Source organism: Marmota flaviventris, chromosome 2 (assembly GCF_047511675.1).
Source record: "Marmota flaviventris isolate mMarFla1 chromosome 2, mMarFla1.hap1, whole genome shotgun sequence".
NCBI lineage: Eukaryota > Metazoa > Chordata > Mammalia > Rodentia > Sciuridae > Marmota > Marmota flaviventris.
In genome coordinates, this window is record NC_092499.1 from 32,307,446 (window position 1) to 32,328,585 (window position 21,140).

The 21,140-nt window shown below is 38.5% G+C and overlaps 1 non-coding gene and 1 pseudogene across 1 annotated transcript; both read right to left on the bottom strand.

Moving 5' to 3' along the window:
• Nucleotides 1-1,143: 1,143 nt before the first annotated feature.
• LOC114089596 (disintegrin and metalloproteinase domain-containing protein 29-like) lies at nucleotides 1,144-21,127 on the bottom strand (annotated as a pseudogene).
• On the bottom strand, nucleotides 3,895-3,997 carry LOC114089797 (U6 spliceosomal RNA). Its single transcript, XR_003582239.1, has one exon. It is a non-coding gene; the product is annotated as a U6 spliceosomal RNA (small nuclear RNA).
• Nucleotides 21,128-21,140: the final 13 nt, after the last annotated feature.

A 21,140-nucleotide genomic window follows, 5' to 3' on the forward strand; every position in this document is an offset into this window, starting at 1 on the left:
TTTAAAGGTTTCTCATCCTCTCATGTCCAACATTGCCTCATAGTTTCCAAACCGATTTCCCATTAAATTGAATTTCGATAGAATGCTGGTCTAACATCTTTTATTCTCTAGTAAAGAAAGGCTTGACATGCACTTCATGATCACTATAGTTTCTTTTCACACATATATCTAAGGCTGAACCTCGAGTTCCTAGATATAAAGGCATGTGGGCACCAGTGCATTTTCCCATCACAATATTCTGGAAGATCACAAATACAAACTGTGTTTCTGCAAATCACTATAGGGAAGACAAATTTGGGTCCATGCAGCAGCCTTCTGTGTCACATAACAGTGCCAAGGGTAAGAGCACAACTGGTCTCATGACCCTCACAATTAGTATATTCTTTTAAGAAGCTGTAGTCATTTTTTTTTTCTGATTTATGATCTTGTCTCTACAATAAGGAGCTACAAATGAATACTATTGTATGGAATATTTGGCACAAGCAAAGATCCCAAGAATAAAGCTAATTGTGCAGTTTGTCAAAGGAATAGTTGCTTAGCATAAACCAAGGAACAGACAACAAGATTCATGAAATAGTTGCCTGTTCAAATAAGAACAAGGAATTTTGTCATATCTGAATCCAATGACATCTGTAGCATGTGTTGAAAGATTTCAGCCAGAAATAAGTGATACCTTGATTAAAACCTAATGATACTTGTTAGTTTGGGGCTGCATACTCCAAAATGATAAAAACAAAGTGAGGCCCCTAAGATTTCATGCCTTCTAAGAAGAAGTAAAGTGTCAGGAAGAATCTTATCTAAAACATCCTTTATATTTTCACAAAACAAAATCAGTTATAGATATTGAACTCTATATCTGCATACTAGTTTCAACTTACTTTTTTAATCCAATAAGCACAGAAGATGTATGTAAGCATCCACACAAATTGTGTAGCAAATAGAATACATTTTGTAGTTTATACTCACTACATTCTATATTATATGTGTGATATTTGTTATTATGTGCAACGAGTTAGAAGCTGTGTGATATAGCTTGAAGTGTTTTATATTTGCCACAAATGAATTGTGCTTGTTCTGGGATTTTTAGCAAGTTTTACTTCTTCAAATGCTTGATCTGTCTTTTCCCCTTTAATATCATACCTTTCAGCTTCTTCTATCTTCTGACACAAGCAGAGAAACCACATGCTCAAATTTGGAAGAAGCCTCCCATGGTTTGATTTCAAAAGCGAAGTCATCTGCCTGCAGCATGCCACACGGACCTCTGTAGCAGGTGTCCAGGGTGGCTGTTGCTTCAGGAGCCCTTTCCAGGTAGCTGTAGTAGTAACAGTCATCATTGGTCATAACAGGAAAATGTCGGGGTGGCAAGTTATTTTTGAGCTTCATATAGATCATGTCTTTAGCCCCAGAAGCAAATGCTGCAGGAGAGAAGGTTTTGGCATCTCACTTCTACCCATTCTGTAAGGCACCTTCCAGGGAATCACACCCTCAGAGGAAGTGAAGCAGCATCCTAGTGTACTAGGTGCTTCCTCCTAGCAGAAGACAGGGGAGAGGAGTACCCAGAGCACAGGCAGCCAGAGAATACCTGTCTGAAGGATCAGGCCCCTTGAATGAGGGATACTGGGACAAATAAATAAATAAATAATAAAAAAAGAATGCAATCAAGTGGGAGGCAGGCAAGACTATTCTTGAAACACCAGGTTTCATAATAAGCTGGTCTTGTGGAGATCAGAGAGAGGGCCCAGGCTTGGAACCCTCTGAAGGGGGAGGCCAGGCTATTACATAACAATGCTGTGCTCATCAGGGGAGGCTGTGCTCAGTGAGCTGAATACCCTAGGGCCTCTGGGGGGCGGGGGAAGAGGTATTTGGGAAAGATAGTATATACCTGGGCTAAAAAGTCTAGTTACATAGTGAAGCAATAAATAGGGGAAGAATAAATGAGTTTGGTGTAATTTTAGGATAATTAATGATTTTATCAAACAGAAAAGAATCAAGGGATCATTTGTGATTGAAAGACAATCTTTAAATAGTAGCAAGATAAGTGTACACTCCTCTTCACAGAAATTTTGATGGGGGAGAATTGGAGTTTGTAGAAATTGAATGGAGTTGAGGTGACTGATGAAATACAAGAGTAAAGTGATGTTCTCTGTGGGAAATGAGGATGTATGACAACAGTGTCCCCAGGGAACTATGCCATTTACATAGTCCCGACACATGTGTGTCCTTTGATTACACAAAGTGTTAATGGGTGGGTTCTTTGTCTCCTGAATTTATTTATTTTTTATTGGTTCTTCTTAGTTATACATGACAGTAGAATCCACTTTGATAAAATCATACAAGCATGGAGTATATCTTATTCTAATTAGAACTCATTATTGTGGGTGGGCAAGATGGTGGGATTCACTTAGGTATTTTCATATGTTCACATAGGAAAACTATGTAAAATATATTCTACTGTACTTCCTATTTCTATCCCACTCCCCTCCTTTTTTTCCCATTGTCTAATCTACTGAACTTCTCCTTTCCCTCTTGTGCTTTATTATGGTTTAGTTTTCACTTATCAAGAAAAACATTTGACTTTTTTTTTTTAGATTGGCTTATTTCACGTAGCATAATAGTCTCCAGATCCATCAATTTAAGGATAAACATCATAAAGTCATTCTTCTTTATGTCTGAGTAATAGTCCATTGTGTATGTATACCACATTTTCTTTATCCATCTGCTGAAAGGCATCTAGGTTGGTTCCATAGCTTAGTTATTATGAATTGTGCTGCTATAAACATTGATGTGGCTGCATCCCTGTAATATGCTGATTTTAAGTCCTTTGGGTATAGACAGAGGAGTGGAATAACTGGGTCAAATGGTGGTTCCATTCCAAGTTTTCTGAGGAATCTCCAACTGCTTTCTAGAGTGGCTGCACCAATTTGCAGCCCCAACAATGTGAGTGTTCCCTTTTCCCCACATCCTCACCAATATTTATTATTACTTGTATTCTTTTTTAATATTTATTCTTAAGTTTTAGGTGGACACAATATATTTTACATTTATGTGGTGCTGAGGAACGAACCCAGTGCCTTGTGCATGCTAGGTGAGCACTCTATCACTGAGCCACAAACCCATCCCTTTATTATTACTTGTATTCTTGATAACTGCCATTCTGACTGGAGTGAGATGGAATCTCAGTACAGTTTTAATTTGTGTTTCTGTATTTGCTAGAGATGTTGAACATTTTTTTCATATATTTGTTGATCATGTCTCTTTCTTCTTTTGAGAAGAATCTGTTCAGATTCTTTGCCTATTTATTGATTAGGGTGTTTGTGGGGGGGGTGTATGTGTGTGTGTATATGTTTGTTTGTGTGTGTGTGTATGAGAGGTTTTTGTTGTGTTTTTTGTTTGTTTGTTTTGGTGTTAAGCTTTTTGAGTTCTTTGTACAAACTGGAAATTAATGCCATATCTGAGGTGAAGGTGGCAAGGATTTTCTCTCATTCTGTAAGCTCTCTCTCCATGCTCCTGATTATTTTTTTTGCTGTGAAGGAGCTTTATAGTTCGATGCCATCCCATTTATTGATTTTTTTTAAATTTTATTTATTGTGCTTTAGTAGTCCTGTTAAGGAAGTCAGTTCTGGGCTAAGGTTGTAGCTCAGTGATAGAGCACTTGCCTTGCAGGTGTGAGGCACTGAGTTCAATCCTTAGCACCACATAAAAGTAAATAAAAGTATTCTGCCCATCTACAACTAAAAAATATCAAAACAAAACAAAAAAACAAAGGAAGTCAGTTCCTGTGCTAATGCGTTGGAATGTTGGGCCTCCATTTTCTTTGATCCTCTTTGGGCCTCCTAGGTCTTTGATCCACTTAAAGATGATTTTTATGCAAGGTGAGAGATAAGGATCCACTTCAGAAATATGGAATGCTTCATGAATTTGCATGCCATCCTTGTGCAGGGGCCATGCTAATCTTCTCTAAATTGTTCCCATTTTAGTATATGTGCTGCCAAAGCAAGCATTGTCTGGTGAATTTGAAGATTGAAATCCACAGACCCAAGAGGGAGGGAGGGATGGGGGGAGAGATAAGTAACAGGATTTATTAGAGCAACAGAAAGAAAGCAGAGCTCCCAAACATGGAGGAGACCCAAGAAAGAGGTGCCAACCATTGTCTGTTGTCTAGGGGTTCTTATACTCCGTTAAAGAGGAACTAACCTTTCATTGGAAACTCTTCTCTTATTTGTTCTCTTTTTGACTCAATTGAAAGTATACAATTTAAATTTCTTATTCCTGTAATGGGATGGTTTGATGTCTTTGTTTACCTGAGTTTGTCCTGTACTTGTTCCTTAGAACAAAGGAACTGCTTGAGTTAAAAACAACTCTTTGAGGTTGACTAATGTTAGGGTAGTCAAGAAGATATCATTACCATTGTAGCCTTACCTCCCAGGAATGTATGGTTACCCAAGTGTGAGTGGAGATTTCCACTCAGGCAGCTAAAAACAAACACAACACAACAAAACTAGCGTTAGCCTAGGGCTTTAGTCTGGGGTAGTGGGACCCCCATTCTCTGAGGTCCCTATTTCCATCTTCTTATAGGTAATCTAGCTCCTGCTTCACTTCCACAATGTCAGAATTTATTGAATAACAATAAACTCACCAGCTATATAACATTCATCAGCATTTTTTGAGAAGTGATTTTATGTATTTTAATTGAGTTTATTCAATTATGATTTATTTGAGTTTATTCTTTATTCTTTAACAGTAAAGAAAGAAAATAGTAATTGACATTAAGACTGCATGAAAAACGTTACATGATTAGAAATCGAAGGTTACAGTTTATTAGCAAGGAAAATGAAATAAACCTCTTTCTGTCCCCCCCTTTTCTTAATAAACATATTTTTTTTCTAAGAAAAGAATAGGATATCCATACTTGTCATAGGCTAGTAAGAAAATCATAACAACTAACAATAAGTGATTTTAGAATAGCCCATTAATCACAAAACAAACTATGTAAAAAAATTAAACCTAACACCATATTGGAAGCACACTTTGATTCACCCAACCTATATATATCAAAATACAAAGAGAAAAATCGTACTAACTCACTTTAAAAAAAAATCACAAAACACCTCCTCTACTATTAAATCCACCTACTATTGCTTAAAGAATACTTAATCTTATTTGCAAAAAAAGAAGAAATCAAATGTACATATAGATGTCCTAGGACCCTTTTATGAAGGCCAGTGTGTGTGTGTGTGGGGGGGGGGGTGTATCAGGGAATGAGATGAATTCACCAAGACAAAGAAAGCAATTAAAAGAGTTTATTGGCAGGAGATAGTCTGCAATAGCCACAATAGGAACAGAGAACTGGGGACTGGGCTTATATATGCTTCTGAATTCTTTGTTTGTCTTTGGTGGGCTGTTTGCTAGGAGTGGTTTATGCTGAACTAGAGGTGACAGGGTGATTGACAGATTCCTCTGCCTTGCCCAGAGTGCTTATTATGCATGTGTCCAAACCTGTTTCCCTAGATTTCATTAGATGTATGAGATGCAAGCAATAGGTATCAAATCTTGAAGGGGGGTTCTCCCTTATTAAGTTACTCTAGATCCAGTTTGGATCTCTGAGTATGCTCCTCAACAGTGGTCAGGCAATCTTTTTAAAAAATAAGATCTTGTTATTTTCACTTTGGGGACTCTAGCTCCTCTGATAACAGCAAGAGGGCAGGACGAAGGGGAGGTCCTTAACTTCACATCAGTTCTGCTAATTGAGGTGGGGTGGGGCCTGAGATAAGGCTAATCTATCATACCCTAATAGATTCATATTAAAAATGAGTCAATGGGTCTAATTTTTTGAGTTCCATTGACTCATTTTTAATATGAATCTATTAGGGTACGATAGATTAGCCTTATCTCAGGCCCCAAAGAACTCAAAAAATTAGACAATAAGAGAACAAACAACCCAATCAACAAATGGGCCAAGGACCTGAACAGACACTTCTCAGAGGAGGACATACAATCAATCAACAAGTACATGAAAAAATGCTCACCATCTCTAGCTGTCAGAGAAATGCAAATCAAAACCACCCTAAGATACCATCTCACTCCAGTTAGATTGGCAGCCATTATGAAGTCAAACAACAACAAGTGCTGGCAAGGATGTGGGGAAAAGGGTACACTTGTACATTGCTGGTGGGACTGCAAATTGGTGCAGCCAATTTGGAAAGCAGTATGGAGATTTCTTGGAAAGCTGGGAATGGAGCCACCATTTGACCCAGCTATTCCCCTTCTCGGTCTATTCCCTAAAGACCTAAAAAGAGCATGCTACAGGGACACTGCTACATCGATGTTCATAGCAGCACAATTCACAATAGCTAGACTGTGGAACCAACCTAGATGCCCTTCAATGGATGAATGGATAAAAAAAATGTGGCATTTATACACAATGGAGTATTACTCTGCATTAAAAAATGACAAAATCATAGAATTTACAGGGAAATGGATGGCATTAGAGCAGATTATGCTAAGTGAAGCTAGCCAATCCCTAAAAAACAAATGCCAAATGTCTTCTTTGATATAAGGAGAGTAACTAAGAACAGAGTAGGGTCGAAGAGCATGAGAAGAAGATTAACATTAAACAGGGATGAGAGGTGGGAGGGAAAGGGAGAGAGAAGGGAAAATGCATGGAAATGGAAGGAGACCCTCAGAGTTATACAAAAGTACATACAAGAGGAAGGGAGGGGAAGGGGAAAAATAATACAAGGGGGACAAACGAATGTCAGTAGAGGGGGCAGAGAGAGAAGAGGGGAGGGGAGGGGAGGGGAGGGGGGATAGTAGAGGATAGGAAAGGCAGCAGAATACAACAGACACTAGTATGGCAATATGTAAATCAATGGATGTGTAACTGATGTGATTCTGCAATCTGTATATGGGGTAAAAATGGGAGCTCATAACCCACTTGAATCAAATTGTGAAATATGATATATCAAGTACTATGTAATGTTTTGAACAGCCAACAATAAAAAATTAAAAAAAAAAAATGAGTCAATGGGGCTGGGGACGTGGCTCAAGCAGTAGCAAGCTCCCCTGGCAAGTGTGGGGCGCTGGGTTCAATCCTCAGCACCACATAAAGATGTTGTGTCCGCCAAAAACTAAAAAATAAATATTAAAAAGTTCTCTCTCTCTCTCTCTTAAAAAAAATGAGCCAATGTAGAACATGATATATTTATAACTTTTACCACATTTTTTCATATTGTAAATTTTTTAGGGAATTACACATGAATTGGTTTTTAATAGTTTTTTTATTACTCACATTGATAAAATTTCTCTCTTGTGTGATAGGGCTTAAAATATTGGTAAAAATGAAAAGTGTTCCTGTATTTTAAAAATTAATAATGTTTCAATCATCTGTGTAATCATACATTTTTTTCAGGATGTAGCCACCAGAAGTATTGAGAAACTGTGAATATTCTTGAAGGCTCTCACTACAGTGATTGCTTTTATGGCTTTGATTTGTACTGAAATGACAGAAGACTTTCATATTTTAATATTTATAGGATATCTGCCCATTTTCACTTTTCTCTGTATGAAAAAGTTGATAGAGGAGTCTGTATGCAGTCATTTGCAGGAAAGTGAATGGAACTGGAGAACATCATGCTAAGTGAAGTAAGTCAGACTCTGAAAATCAAGGGTTGTAAGTATTATTGCATATATAGAAGTAGAGGGAATAAAAATGGATTGGAGGTGGATGGAAGAATCTAAAAAAAAATAGAAGGGAGACAAGTAGCACAGAGAATGGGGATTTAGGAGAGGGAAGATGGGAGGGAAAGGGGAGGCACAAGGAAATGAAATTGACCAAATTATGCTATGCAGAGGTAGGAATACATCACAATGAAAATTAATATTATATATATTATAATTATTTAATATATAATTATTATTATGTACAATTACAGATTCCCATACACATATGAATACGTATGTGTATGTGAAAATATTTTTGTGTGTGTGTGTACATGTAGTACCGAAGTTTGAATGCAGGGGTGCTTTACCGCTGAGTTACATTTCCTAGCTTTTATGATTTCTTATTTTGAAACATGGTCTTGCTAAATTCCCAAAGCTGGCCTCCAACTTGTGATCCTCCAGCTTCAGCCTCTTGAGTTGGTGGGATCATAGGCATGCACCATCACCCCTGGCACCAATAAAAATATTGTTTCTAAGTGAGCTAGAATCACTGAGACCTTTCCTACATTCTTTATATTCATAGAGTTCCCTCCTCAGTCTGAGTCCTTTCGTGCCATAAAACTGAACTAGGAGAATTAAAGGCTTTCCCACAAAAGTTACATTCATAAATTCCATCTCCGGTATTCAATACCATGTATCTTCTATAACTTTCAACAGAAAAAAGTGATTTGCCACATGCCTATAATCATAGAATTTCTCTCCAGTCTGTGTCCTTTCATGTGTTTGAAAGGAGTAAAGATCACTGTAGGCTTTCCCACAGGTCTTATTGTTACATATTCCTGAGTCTCATACAGATTGTACCTAGTTTCTATCAGCAGAATTCTTCCTATTAAGGGATGAGTGACACATTAAGAATATTCCAGGTACAATGCATTCATATCATTTTACTCCATTAGAACTTCTTTTGCTTACATTAGGATTTGGAACCTGGCTAAAGATTTCTCCACTGAGATAATGGTCTTTGCTTTCACAGGTTGCTCTCCATTGTTATTACTGTAAAACATGAGTTTTTACTTTGAAGATTACTACAAAAACATCTGTCTTGTTTTTGTAGTAATCTTCAAAGTTCCTGTCTTTACACTTTTTTCCTAGGAAGGCGTAGTTACTGAAGATTTCCCACATGACATCACATCTGTAGCATTTCTCCTAGGAAGGGTCCACCAGAGCCCACTCCTCCTGGTTGAAGTCCAATGACTATATCCTCTAAGGCCACTGAGCCCATTTCTGGCTTCCAGAGTGTTCTGGTGTCCTCTCCACTGTTCCCTCAGTTACTGCAGGTCATGGCACATCACAGCTTCACTGGCAGAGCCACCTCAGTGGTTATGGTCAGCTGAGATGTGCTGACAAAGGCAGTTTTAAACCATACCCATCAATTTTAATTCTCTGACTCCTCATGGTTCATTTGGTGTCATGACTATGGCAATTATAAATTCTCTTATTTCATTCCAATCTTAATTACTAACACTACAGTACACGAAGCACCCATCGCAATTTATAAAATGACATATATGTCAAAGTGTGGCTATGAAAGAGTTAACAGTGACCATGTGATTTGAAGACAGAACCGAAAGCAAAGGCAGAATGCTGATTTGGAGCAAAAGAGTCATTGAAGGTAGTCACATAAGGGACAACACAGCCAGGGAACTTGTGGGAGGCATGGAACTTGTTCAAGGAGTAGAGTTTTTCAAGTGGGGAGCTGTTCAAGGGAAGGCCAAGGTCCTGAAAGCAGGCAGGTTGGCAGGCAGTTTTGATGTGAGCCAGTCAAGAAGGGAGGTAGAGCAGAGATGAAGCCCCAGGCTTGTCAGGAGTCCCTCGCCTATTGCATTCATGATTCATTGATTAGGTCGACTGATAAGGTGACAAGTTGGTGTGTACCACTACCTTAATTGCCTCTCCTTTTATACATTTCAGGTGAGAGGGTTTCACTATTCAGCCATTTGGTCTGTTTGATAAGCTGGCAGACCTTTTGCTAATATGAGTTTGATATGCCCATGTATTCATGTGCTTCTGGTTTCATTGTGTAAGTTCACAGGTGGTCATTTTCTGTTAGCATGATTAATTTATCAGTTTGGGTCTTACGATTGTGCTGTGCCACTGGTGGTTATTCCTTTTGATATGTTCTGCATGTCCTACATCAGGAATACATGGTGGTTATCTTGTTTAACCCTATAAGTTAACTCGTTCAGCCTTAGTACTTGTACTTGGTGGAGTAATCCAGGGGAAACTATGCTTTATAAAATGGAGTAATTCAGGGATAGGTGCAGCCTGAAATCTGTGTTCCATACAACACAGAGTAATTCAGAGCTGGGCACAGCCTGCTCTCCAGTAATAGGTTTTTTATCAAGTAAAACCAATACGTACTCAATGATCTGCAAATTTTAATTCTAAGAACTTCTACATGTAGTCTTGTCTATGAATGCTCACATCTGCATTATTCATAAGCTTATTCCACAAAGTAAGCAAAAATGTGGACCAACTTGGTGACTGAATAAGATCTTACAGTAATCGTCTCCCCCTCCACACACACAGAGATACACCAATTTGAACAAATATTCACCCAAGAAACTATCTTCACAAGAGCTGAGGAAGTCAGATGAGAGAACATAGTGCCTGGTTTTAGTATAACAGTAAAAGACACATTGCAGAAGGCACTAAAAAAGAGTTGTGTCTGTCACTTATCACTTATCCCCCAATTCTAAGCAATGCAACATGGAAAGTCTTGTGTCTTTCACTTAGTGAAAGGAAAAATAATTCTTTCTAATCCTAGGGTTAATATCCAGCACCAGGCTCATGGTTGTGCAACCTAGTGCCAACAAGAGCCCCATGACTCCTGCCATTACCATGGACTCAGCTGCTGGAACTGTGTCAGTCAGGTGACCTAGAGACTGCCTCCACCACCCTACCCACAACATTGGGAAGCAGAATGATTGCAAGACTCCACCTACTAGGGTGCAGGGTGTAAAAGGTAGCACAGGACTTTGCCCTGGAGCTCTGTGCCAAGCCAATTCAGAGAGACCTAGCACAAGGGCAGAAAATAAAGGCCCCTCTACCCAAGGCAGAGCTTACAGAGAGATCCTTTAGAACTGTTCCAGCATTAGGAGGAAACCTGTGCCCTGTGAGACAGGCTAGAGTTTGGAGTGGGTCTGGAACATAAGCTGTCTCACTCCCAACTGCACAGGTGCCTATGGCTGTGTAACTCAGCTTAATGTCAGACTTGGAGATCAAGGACTTGGAGGTCCTCTGACACTCCCTCCTTACATTCAGCAACACACCTATCCTCAGGCCAGTATTCTCAGAAGGACTTCACCTGTCTCCTCTTGACAGACATGCACCCCAGTGGTATACACTCATTTCTTCCTGTATCACTGCTGTCTATAGCATGGTACTGCTGCAAAACCTAAGACCATGCAGGTCTTTGTGGCTGCGAGATTAGGTAAAACTTAGCGTCAACCTTGGTGACCAGCACACTGGCACGTCAATATCATGCAGCACAGAATGGAGCAAGATTCCATTTGCTGTGAATAATGGGGTAGAAAGTACAGGACTTTGTCTTGGAACTAAGTGCTGGACTGGTAAAACCCAGTAGTGAACAGGTCTTAACAGCTCCCATTCCCGAGCCAGCACCTGCAAATAGAGCCTCTGGAACAGTCCCAGTGCCAGGCATAGACATGTAATTCCGGTCTATTCAGAAGATATTCCAATCAGCATCACCTGTGCCTCCTTATAGACAAGTAAATTAATGAAAAAGAACAGAAGACACAAGAGACAAACCCACTCAGATATAGTGCTCTAATCCCTGACAAAGATGTGAAAACACACACTGGAGACAAGACACCCTTTTTAAAATGTTGCTGGAAAAACTGGTTATCCATATGTAGAATAATGAACCTACATCCTTATCTCTCAACCTGCACAAAAGTCAACTCAAAATAATCAAAATCATGCAGTTTGTTACTATAGCTTATAATATAAATTGAAGCACTACTTTTTGGCTTAGAATTACTTTGGTTATTCTAGGTCTTTTTTTTTTTTCTTTTCTTTTTTCTCCCAAACAAATTGTACGACTATTTTTCTAGTTCTCTAAAGAATGTCATTGGAGTTTGATGGGGATTGCATTGAACCTATATATTGCTTTTGATAGAGTTATGGTTTGGATATGTGGTGCTCCCCAACAGTTCATGTGAGAGACAATGCAAGAAAATTTAGAGGTGAACTGATTGGTCTGTGAGTGCCTTTACCTAGGCAATACTTTGGTCCCTTTCTAGGATGGCAACTGGGTGGTAACTGTGAGCAGGTAGGTTGTGGTTAGAGGAGGTAGATTATTAGGGGCATGCCTTTGGGGTATATATTTTGTTAGCTGAGCTTAGTCTCCCCTCTCTGTTCCTCCCACTTACTGATACCTTGTCCCCAGGTGTTCTCCTCTACCATACACTTCTGCCGTGATATTCTGCATCATTTCAGGCCCCAAGGGATGGAGTTGGCCATCTGTGGACAGAGACCTCTGAAACTGTGAACCCCCAAATAAACTTTTTCTTCTCTAATTGTTCCTGTCAGGTCATTTTGGTCAAATGGTGAGAAAGCTGACTAAAATAGATAGTATGGCCATTTCAACAATTTTAATTTTGCATATACATGAACATGGGAGGTCTTTCCATCTTCTTGTGTCTTCTTCAAATTCTTTCTTCAGTGTTCTAAAGTTTTAATTGTAGAGATCTTTCACTTTGGTTAGATTTATTCCCAGATATATTTTTGAGGCTATCGTGAATGAGATTGTCATTGTGATTTCTTTTTCAGTAGATTTATTCTTGGTGTATAGGAAATGTATTGAATTTTGTAAGTTGATTCTGTAAACTGCTACCTTGCTGAATTTGTTTATTGGTTCTAGAAGTCTTCTGGTGGAGTTTTTTGGATCTTCTAAGTATAGGATCTTATCATCTGCAAACAGTGATAATTTGACTTCTTGCTTTCCTATTTTTAGCCCTTTTATTTTCTTCTCTTACCAAATTGTTCTGGCTATAATTTCTAGTATATATTGGATAGGACTGGTGAGAGTTGAGTCCTTGTCTTGTTCAGGATTTTAATGAAAATTCTTTCAGCTTTTCCCTATTCACTACTATGTTGGCTTTGGGTTTGTGGTATAGCCCTATTTTCTTTAATTTTTATTGTAAATGGGTATTTTATTGAAGGCTTTCTCTGCATCTATTGAGGTGACTCTGTGATTTTTGTCCTTAGTTCTTTTATGTGGTAAATTACATTTGTTGATTTCTATATGTTGAACAACCTTTGAATGAAAACTTTGATCATGATGTACAGTCTTTTAAATGTGAGTTTCAATATGATTTACTAATATTTAAAAATTTTGCATCTGTGTTTATCAAGCATATTGGTCTATGGTTTTATTTCCTTGAAGTGTCCTTATCTGGTTTTGGAAAAGCATTATAATGCTTCATAGAATGAGTTGGGAAGTGTTTCCTGCCTATTTTGTGGAACATTTTGAGGAACACTGACATGAGTTGTTCTCTGAAGGTCTGGTAGAATTTATGTGAGAATCCATTGGGTCCTGGGCTTTTCTTTGTTGGAAGGCTTTTGACTACTTTTTCTATCTCATTGCTGGTTATTGGTCTGCTGAGGTTTTCTGTGTCTTCTTGATTTAATTTTGGCAGGTTCTATGCGTCTAGAAATGTATCTGTTTCTTCTGGGTTTTCCAATTTATTGAAGTATAAACTTTGAAAATAGTCCCTAAAAGTCCTCTGAACCAAAAATAAGTCTGTCCTCCTTTAAGTTGATTTTTACATATATTTTGTAAAATATATAACAGGTCTTTGGAGGTCTCATTCAACAGGTTTCCTATTCTATCCCTTCCAAAGACCTGTTCCCTTCTATCTACTTTGTTTCTTTTTCTTATAACCTCACTATTTACATAGGCCTTCTATCCTGATCCTGGTCTACTTTTTGGCTCCTTTCCATATCCCTATTATGCATTATTAGTATTACCATTGGACTCAGAACATTAACTCCCACTGTATATGACAGAGTTCTAGAAATGGGGGGAGGAGAATCCTGTAAAGGTTTCTTTTAAAGTTTTCTTTCCTTGTGTTGACTAAGTAAATGCAAATGTGTTGACAATGGTATGATGAGTCTATCTCAAATATCTGGCACCAATTAGATACTGCTTTTCATATATCACCTTAACAATGACACTGCTGCCTTTTAATTTATGGCCCCAAATCTGAATTATCAAATACTACTCAGAAACTTCAGAGACATGACAGATCACAGCTGCCTCTAGGTACAACAGCTTGGTCACTATTTTGAAGACTGCATGATAAACATCAAGTAAACCACACTGGTTCAAACTTACCATACCACAGAGCATAGTAATGGCTCAAGGGAAACAAAGAGGCCTGAATAAACACAAACCACATACATAAGGATACCAAGCGAAATGAGGAAAGAGGTAAGGGGGAGATGAAGGCTTCTGAGCCCACGGTTATCATGCTTTGGCAAACAGGCTGCTCAAACAGAGCCTGCATGACTGCCCTTCTATAGAGAATGACAGGCTGTAGTTTCATTTATTGCCTTTGGATCAAGAAGAAACATCCCTACTTTGCAAATGGTCACACAGACTTGCTTTCAGTAGGTGCTGGTATTAGGTGAAAATGCAGCTACTGATATTTGAGAAGGGCTCAATAAACAGGAACTCAGACCCATCTTAGAGGAGCATGCAACTTGCTCTATCACATAAGCCACCTGGGCAAGAACTGCTGGCCCACAGAACTCTGGAAAGATGGACAAACTATAATGTCACCCTGGCAACTCCACTGATTCTCTCCTTCTGTATCCTTCTTCTCCCCTCTGGTACTTACCCTAATCCAGACTCCCTGTGAAGAGGAAGAATTTGAAATGAGACCTTTTAAAAGACCACCAGACTCCAAACCCTTTAAATGAGACCCTTGAAAAGGCCACCAGATTCTGAACAAGCACACTGTTTCTGACGTGGTTCTTCCTGCCCTATGGTTAGTTGCATGCTACAATTTGTAGCCGGGCTGAGTTTTTGCAATTCCTGGGATTTTGTATGACTTTGACTTCAATCATTAGAAGCATTAAGAAGTGCTCTATTATTGCTCATGATTTTTCATGTGATTGTTAATCAACAAAGTGTCAAAGACTTTGTGCATAGAATATCACAGGTTTAGCACAAGAGAATAAATCTGAAGATAATGAGACTGATGGCCACTCGCATGTACTCAGTCCTAAAACGTTCCAGGCTTTCCTTAGGTGCCATCATTCCATTTTGATTGCTTATATGGAGAAGTACATTTCATGTCTCCATGATAAATTTAGTCCTCAAAATTCTGAAAGATTAGTGCTTTTTCTATAAACTCTTGGTCAGCAGGTATCAAAACCTGAAATCAAGATGCCTGTAACATAAAAGTTTTCGTCCTCCTTGTGTATCACTGACAGATGTCAATTTTTATGTTTATTAGTTTTATACTATCAGTAAAAAGAACAAAGAATAAGGACAACAAAAACCCGATGCTTACCATTTGGAAACAGACTGTGACAATGTTACAACCAGGCACAGTGATGCAACTAAGATTTACTACAGAGGCATCTAGAAGACTTAGAACCCACATTTTACAAACATATCTCCTTTTGCAAGTGAGTCTGAGAGTTTCTGTTTCACCTCTACCAATATTCAGAATATGACCAGGGATGTAGGGTATAAACTCAGTAATAGAGCACTTACCTGGCATGTGAGAGGCCCTGGAATCTATGCCCAGCAACACACACACACACACACACACACACACACACACACAAACACACACACCACCAGATATGAAATGTTAAATGAATGTGAACACAGAGACCCATTTTTTAATACCCCAGTGGTTTTATTTTAAGGTGACAACTTCCAGATGACAACTTCAGAATGACTAAAAGATGTGTAATTGTCAGAGTAATTATTGAGCATTTTTTCCAACAAGTGCCAGTGTGATTTTCTTCATTTGATTTCTTCATCTATTTCCTCTTTTTTTTTTTTTTTGCTCTGGTATTTCTTCATCTTTTGTCTCTATAATTTCTTCATCTTTGTTCTCTAGTATTTCTTCAACTTTAGTACTCTCAAGTCCTCCTGGACATAATTTCCTTATTATACTGCTCTTTGGTTTTATAATTGCACCAGCAGTAATTGAAAGCAGGAAAAAAATGAATGAAAAATCACTAAGACTACTGGCTGGTTTATAGTTACAATTATTCTGACTTGCATATGTGGTTGTCTTTGAGGTGGAAAGCCACTATCTATACTACCACCTGTTCCTTTCTGTTCACAATTTGGTGGTTGGCAACCCTGCATATAGTGACAGTATTTTTTGTTATTATACACACCTTTGAATCTGCATGTGTTCACATCACAATCAAAACCCATGTCTTAATGAAAAGTACAATCCTGGTTCAAACAGATTGCACCATCCACTACAAGCCACATTTCTGGTATTTTTGTGCCATAGTGTGCATCATATCCAAAGTATCTTTCAGGTTTGATATTGTGAACTAATATTTGATGAAATGTGGTATGTTTGCCTCCCTCAGGAATACATTTAATTTTACCATAGTGCAATATTCCACATAAAACATCGTCTATTTCACATTTCATAGTTTACTTCCCCCTCGTTGCAACCTAATCCCACAGTTTCCAAATCAGTCACCCATTACATTCAATTTTTCATAGCCTGCTAGTGAACCATCTTTTACTTGGGTATCCAAAAAGGGCTTGACACTGCATATCACGGTCACTGCAGTTTCCTCTCACACAAACAGCCAGTGGTGAACACGGGGTTCCATCCTGGATGTAGAAGTCATTTGGTCAAATCTTCATTTTTCCATCACAGTACTCTGGAAGGTCACAAATACCAAGTGTGTCTCCTTCGGAGAATATTTACAGTTTTTATAGCAACGTCCTCAATCACACACACTGCCAAGAGTGGGGGCACAGAAGTTAGTACAACACTCATCATGGGAACATTCTTTTAAGGAGCCACAGTCACATTCCTCACCTATAGTTATGTTCTTGTCTCCACAATGAAATGAATAATAAGGATAATTTTGGTATGGAACATTTTCACTCAAGCAAGAATCCCATCCATGAACATGAACATGTCTATATTCATAAGAGCAATTGCTGAACATATCTAGAAGGCCAGGCCCAGGAGCCATGGCACAATTATTTCTTCGAAAACAAACACAACCAGGACCATCATGGAGTGTGCCTATATTATGATCAACGGCGTGAGCTGTAATAGTGGTGGCCAAAAATATGATACTTTACTGCATACACATACAGTACTCCCCAGTTGAGGCTGCATATTCCTTGATAGCTGGCATAATAATCTTGACTTGCAATTCTGTGTCCTATAGAAAGCTAAAGTCGAATGTGGAATTTCATCATACCATCCATGCAATTTCCACAAATCGAAATCAGTTACACACGTTCAGCATGGTACCTGTTATCTAAGTCAACCCAATCTCACCCATCCCATATACACAAAACATGTATGAAGACATTTAAATTGGTTGGTTTGAAAATGGTATCTAAGATGCTGTTTTTAATTACTACATTCTCTATGGTAAGGCTAATGTTTCTGGCTTGCTGAGCTAATGAGTTACAAACAGTGTAATGAAGTCTCAAGTTTTTCATATGGGTGTACCACAAATATGCCGGGCCTGCTCTAGGACTTTCAGCTAAGTTTACCCCTTCAAATGCTTGATCTGTCTTTTGCCATTCAGTGTCACACCTTTCAGCTTCTTCTGCTCTGTCTTCTGACACAAGCAGAGAAACCACATACTCAAATTTGGAAGAAGCCTCCAATGGTTTGATTTCATAAGTGAAGTCATCCACCTGCAGCATGCCACACAGCCCTCCATAGCAGGTGTCCAGGGTGGCCACAGACCCAGAAACCCCTTCCAGGTCGCTGTAGTAGTAACAATCTTGAGGGACATATGGGTAGTCCTCCTGCTTGGCCCCTTGGTCATTATTAGTAACAACATGAAAATGTCTGGGCACCAACTTCTTCTTGAGCTTCATGTGGATCACATGTCTTTGGCCCCGGAAGCAAATGCTGTAGGCAAGCTGGTTTGGCATTTTAATTTCACCCCTCCTCTGGGGTACCTTCTTGGGAATCACAACCTCAGAAGATGTGAAGCGCCATTTTGGGGGGCCATGGGAGCAGCAGACAAGGCAGAGGAGTACCCAGAGTACATGCAGCCAGAGAACTCACGTCAAGGGTCTCTGGACCCAAGCAGGCCCCATGAATAAGGGAGCCTCCGCCCAAAGTAAATAAGGCCAAGTGGGAGGCAGGCAAGACTGTCCCTAAGGTGGTAGTAGTCTGGAGGACAACAGTGACTGCAGGCCTGACCAATTCTGAGAGGTGGAGGGAAGAGTGAGGCTATTATATCACAATGCTGTGCTCATCAGGGGAGGTTGTGCTCAATGAGCTGGGTACCCTAGGGCAGAGGATACTCTAAGGCAGGAAGAGATATAAAAGGTAGGGAGGGTATTTGGAAAAACAGTGCATACCTGAATTGAAAACTCTCCAGTTCTAAAGGGAGTCATAATCAGGGGAAGAATAAGTTGATTTGGTGCAATTTTTAGACAGTTATGGCTTTTTATCAAACTAGAATGAACCAAGATATTACTGTGATTAAATGATGGACCAGTAAACAATAAAGTCATAAGTGGGGGAAGAATAGGTGGGTTTTGTCCAATTTTAGGACAGACATGAATATTTTTCAAAGCTGTATGAGTTAAGAATTCAACGTGTAAGAAAGACAGGAAACTTAAACAACAGAGAGCAGATACTCAACCTTTTATAATGTTATGGAGGAACCAAACCTGAATATAAAATGAAATTATAAGAACATTATGATGAAGAACCAATGCCTGGGAAAGGGTTAATTCCCCCCTCCCAGCCTCTCTTTAGGGCAACTTATTAGCCGTGGTGAAGCCAGAATTAAAGACAGGCAGTTAGTATAAATAGACAATCTGATCAATTGAGAGAAGACCAATTTGGGTTCAGAAAGACTGCCCCTGAGGAACTGAAATGTTAATGCCTTCAGAGGCCTTCCTTCACTCTTATCAAGATAAACTGCTCCTGCTCCAATCGGTTGCTAAGGTAACCTGTCCCAGGAATTGTCCCTCCTTATAAGGAGTTGTAAAAGTTGTTAATTAATATGTCCTGGGCTGCTTCCTGCCTGGATCACTCCAGTTGGCCCTTCCTACAGTCCATCTGCTTCTCACCTTTTGGCTATCCCACCATAGCATCTCCTGGGCCTAGATACATATGCAGGAAGGAGAGAACTCGGGGTAAGAGAGCAGGAGAAAAAAAGCCTAGGATGTATAAAAGCGTAAGAATGCTCTCACATCACAGAAAATTTGAGGGAAGAATGGGAGTTTATAGAAATTAAATGGAGCATTGATAAAATTCAAGAGGAAAGCAATGTCATGTGTGGGAAATGAGGGTATATAACAATGGTGTTCTGAGTAAGTTATGTCATTAATGTAGTCCAGAGACATTTGTGTCCTTTCACAATGTCAGAATTTATTGAATACCAGTAAATTCACCAGCTACAGAATATTTTATCAGCACTTTTTTTTTAAAAGTTGTAAATGGACACATGCCCCTATTTTATTTGTTTATTTTTATATGGTGCTGAGGATCAAACCCAGTGCCTCACACGTGCTAGGCAAGCCTCCTACCACTAATCACAACCCCAGTCCTCAGCACGTTTTTTTGGACTTTACATATTTTAATTGAGTTTACACAGTTTTGAAAGTAGTTATGAAAATAACAACACAAGGCTAATTGATAAACATAGTTAGAAACTGAATACAGCAATTTATTGGATAGAAAATGCAAGAAAATTTTTCTGCCCTATTTATTTTTTTACAAAACAGTTTTTGTTTTTTTTCATAAGGAAAAAAATGAAATATCCATTGCCTGCCACATAGGCTGGTAGGAAAATCACAACTGACAAAAAGTTATTTTAGAATATCTCTTTAATCACAAGACAATTAAACTATGTACAAATTAAACCTACCACCATATTAGAAAAACACTTAAATTTACCCACCTACATATATTAAATGGAAGGATAATTGTATTAAATTGCTAGGAAAAACACCCAACCTATTACTATTGCTTAAAGACTGCTTAGAAAAATATCTCACTTTAATTTTATTTGTAAAAAAAGTGAAATCAAATATACATAGATATATATCAAAATTGAGCTAGTGTAGAACATAATATATTTATAACTTTCAAAGCATTTTTTTCATGTTATGGATTTTCTAGAAAAATACATAGAGATCCATTTTCAACAGGTTTTCCTAATCACTTCATTTAAAAACTTTCTCCACAGTGTGATTTTTTTCAGATGAGTTAACATACTTAGTAAATTGGAAAATCTTTCCACATTATAATAATTAGTTGTATTTCAATCCTCTATGTAAGCTTACATCCTGCTGGAAAGGGTATAGGCTACCAGCAGCTTTGACACACTGCATGTATTCATAGACTTTCCTCACCAGTGTGAGTTTTTAATGGGTTTTATTTGAACTGAGAAGACAGAATGTTTTCCCATATTTTCATAAGTATGGAGCATCTGCATTTTATGCATTTGTTTCTTTGTTTCAGAAGTTACAAGAGAAATTAAAGGATTCTCATGCAACTTAAATAGAATTTCTCTGCAGTATGAGTTATTCCATGAGTTGGAAAGAAATTAAGAATTTTCAGGCTTTCCAAATTTGTTCAATTAATTTGGTTTGTCTCCAAGATGAACTGTTATTTCTGATACTTAAAACTAAGTAAATCTACTCACGCTTTTACCACACTACTTACATTCATAGTAATTTTCTTCAGTGAGGCCTTTTGGGCCTGAGAACTGAGCTGGGAAAGTTAAAGTCTTTCCCACAAAACTTCCATGTATAAGGTTCATCTCCATTAAGAACAGTCATGTGTCATCCAATGTTTGCAAAAGAAATGAAGTTTTCCCCACATTCCTAGAATTCATAGTTTCTCTCTTATGTGCATCCTTTTGTGTACTTGAAAAGAGTGAACATGAACAAAGGCTTTCCCCTCATTATTAATATTTGTAGGGTTTTTGACCAATGTGAGTTTTGTCATGGACTCAGACCCAGAACCACACATAGCTTTCCCACATTGCATATAGTTATACAGTTTCTATCCTCGGTGAATCCTTTCGTGAACCCCAAAAGAACTAGAATCACTAAAGGATTTCCACGTTTCCTACATTCATAGAGTTTCTCTCTAGTGCCAGTCCTTTCATGGACTCAAGCAGAACCAGAATCATTGGCACCTTTCTTACATTCGTAGGGTTTTTTCCCCATTGTGAGTCTCTTC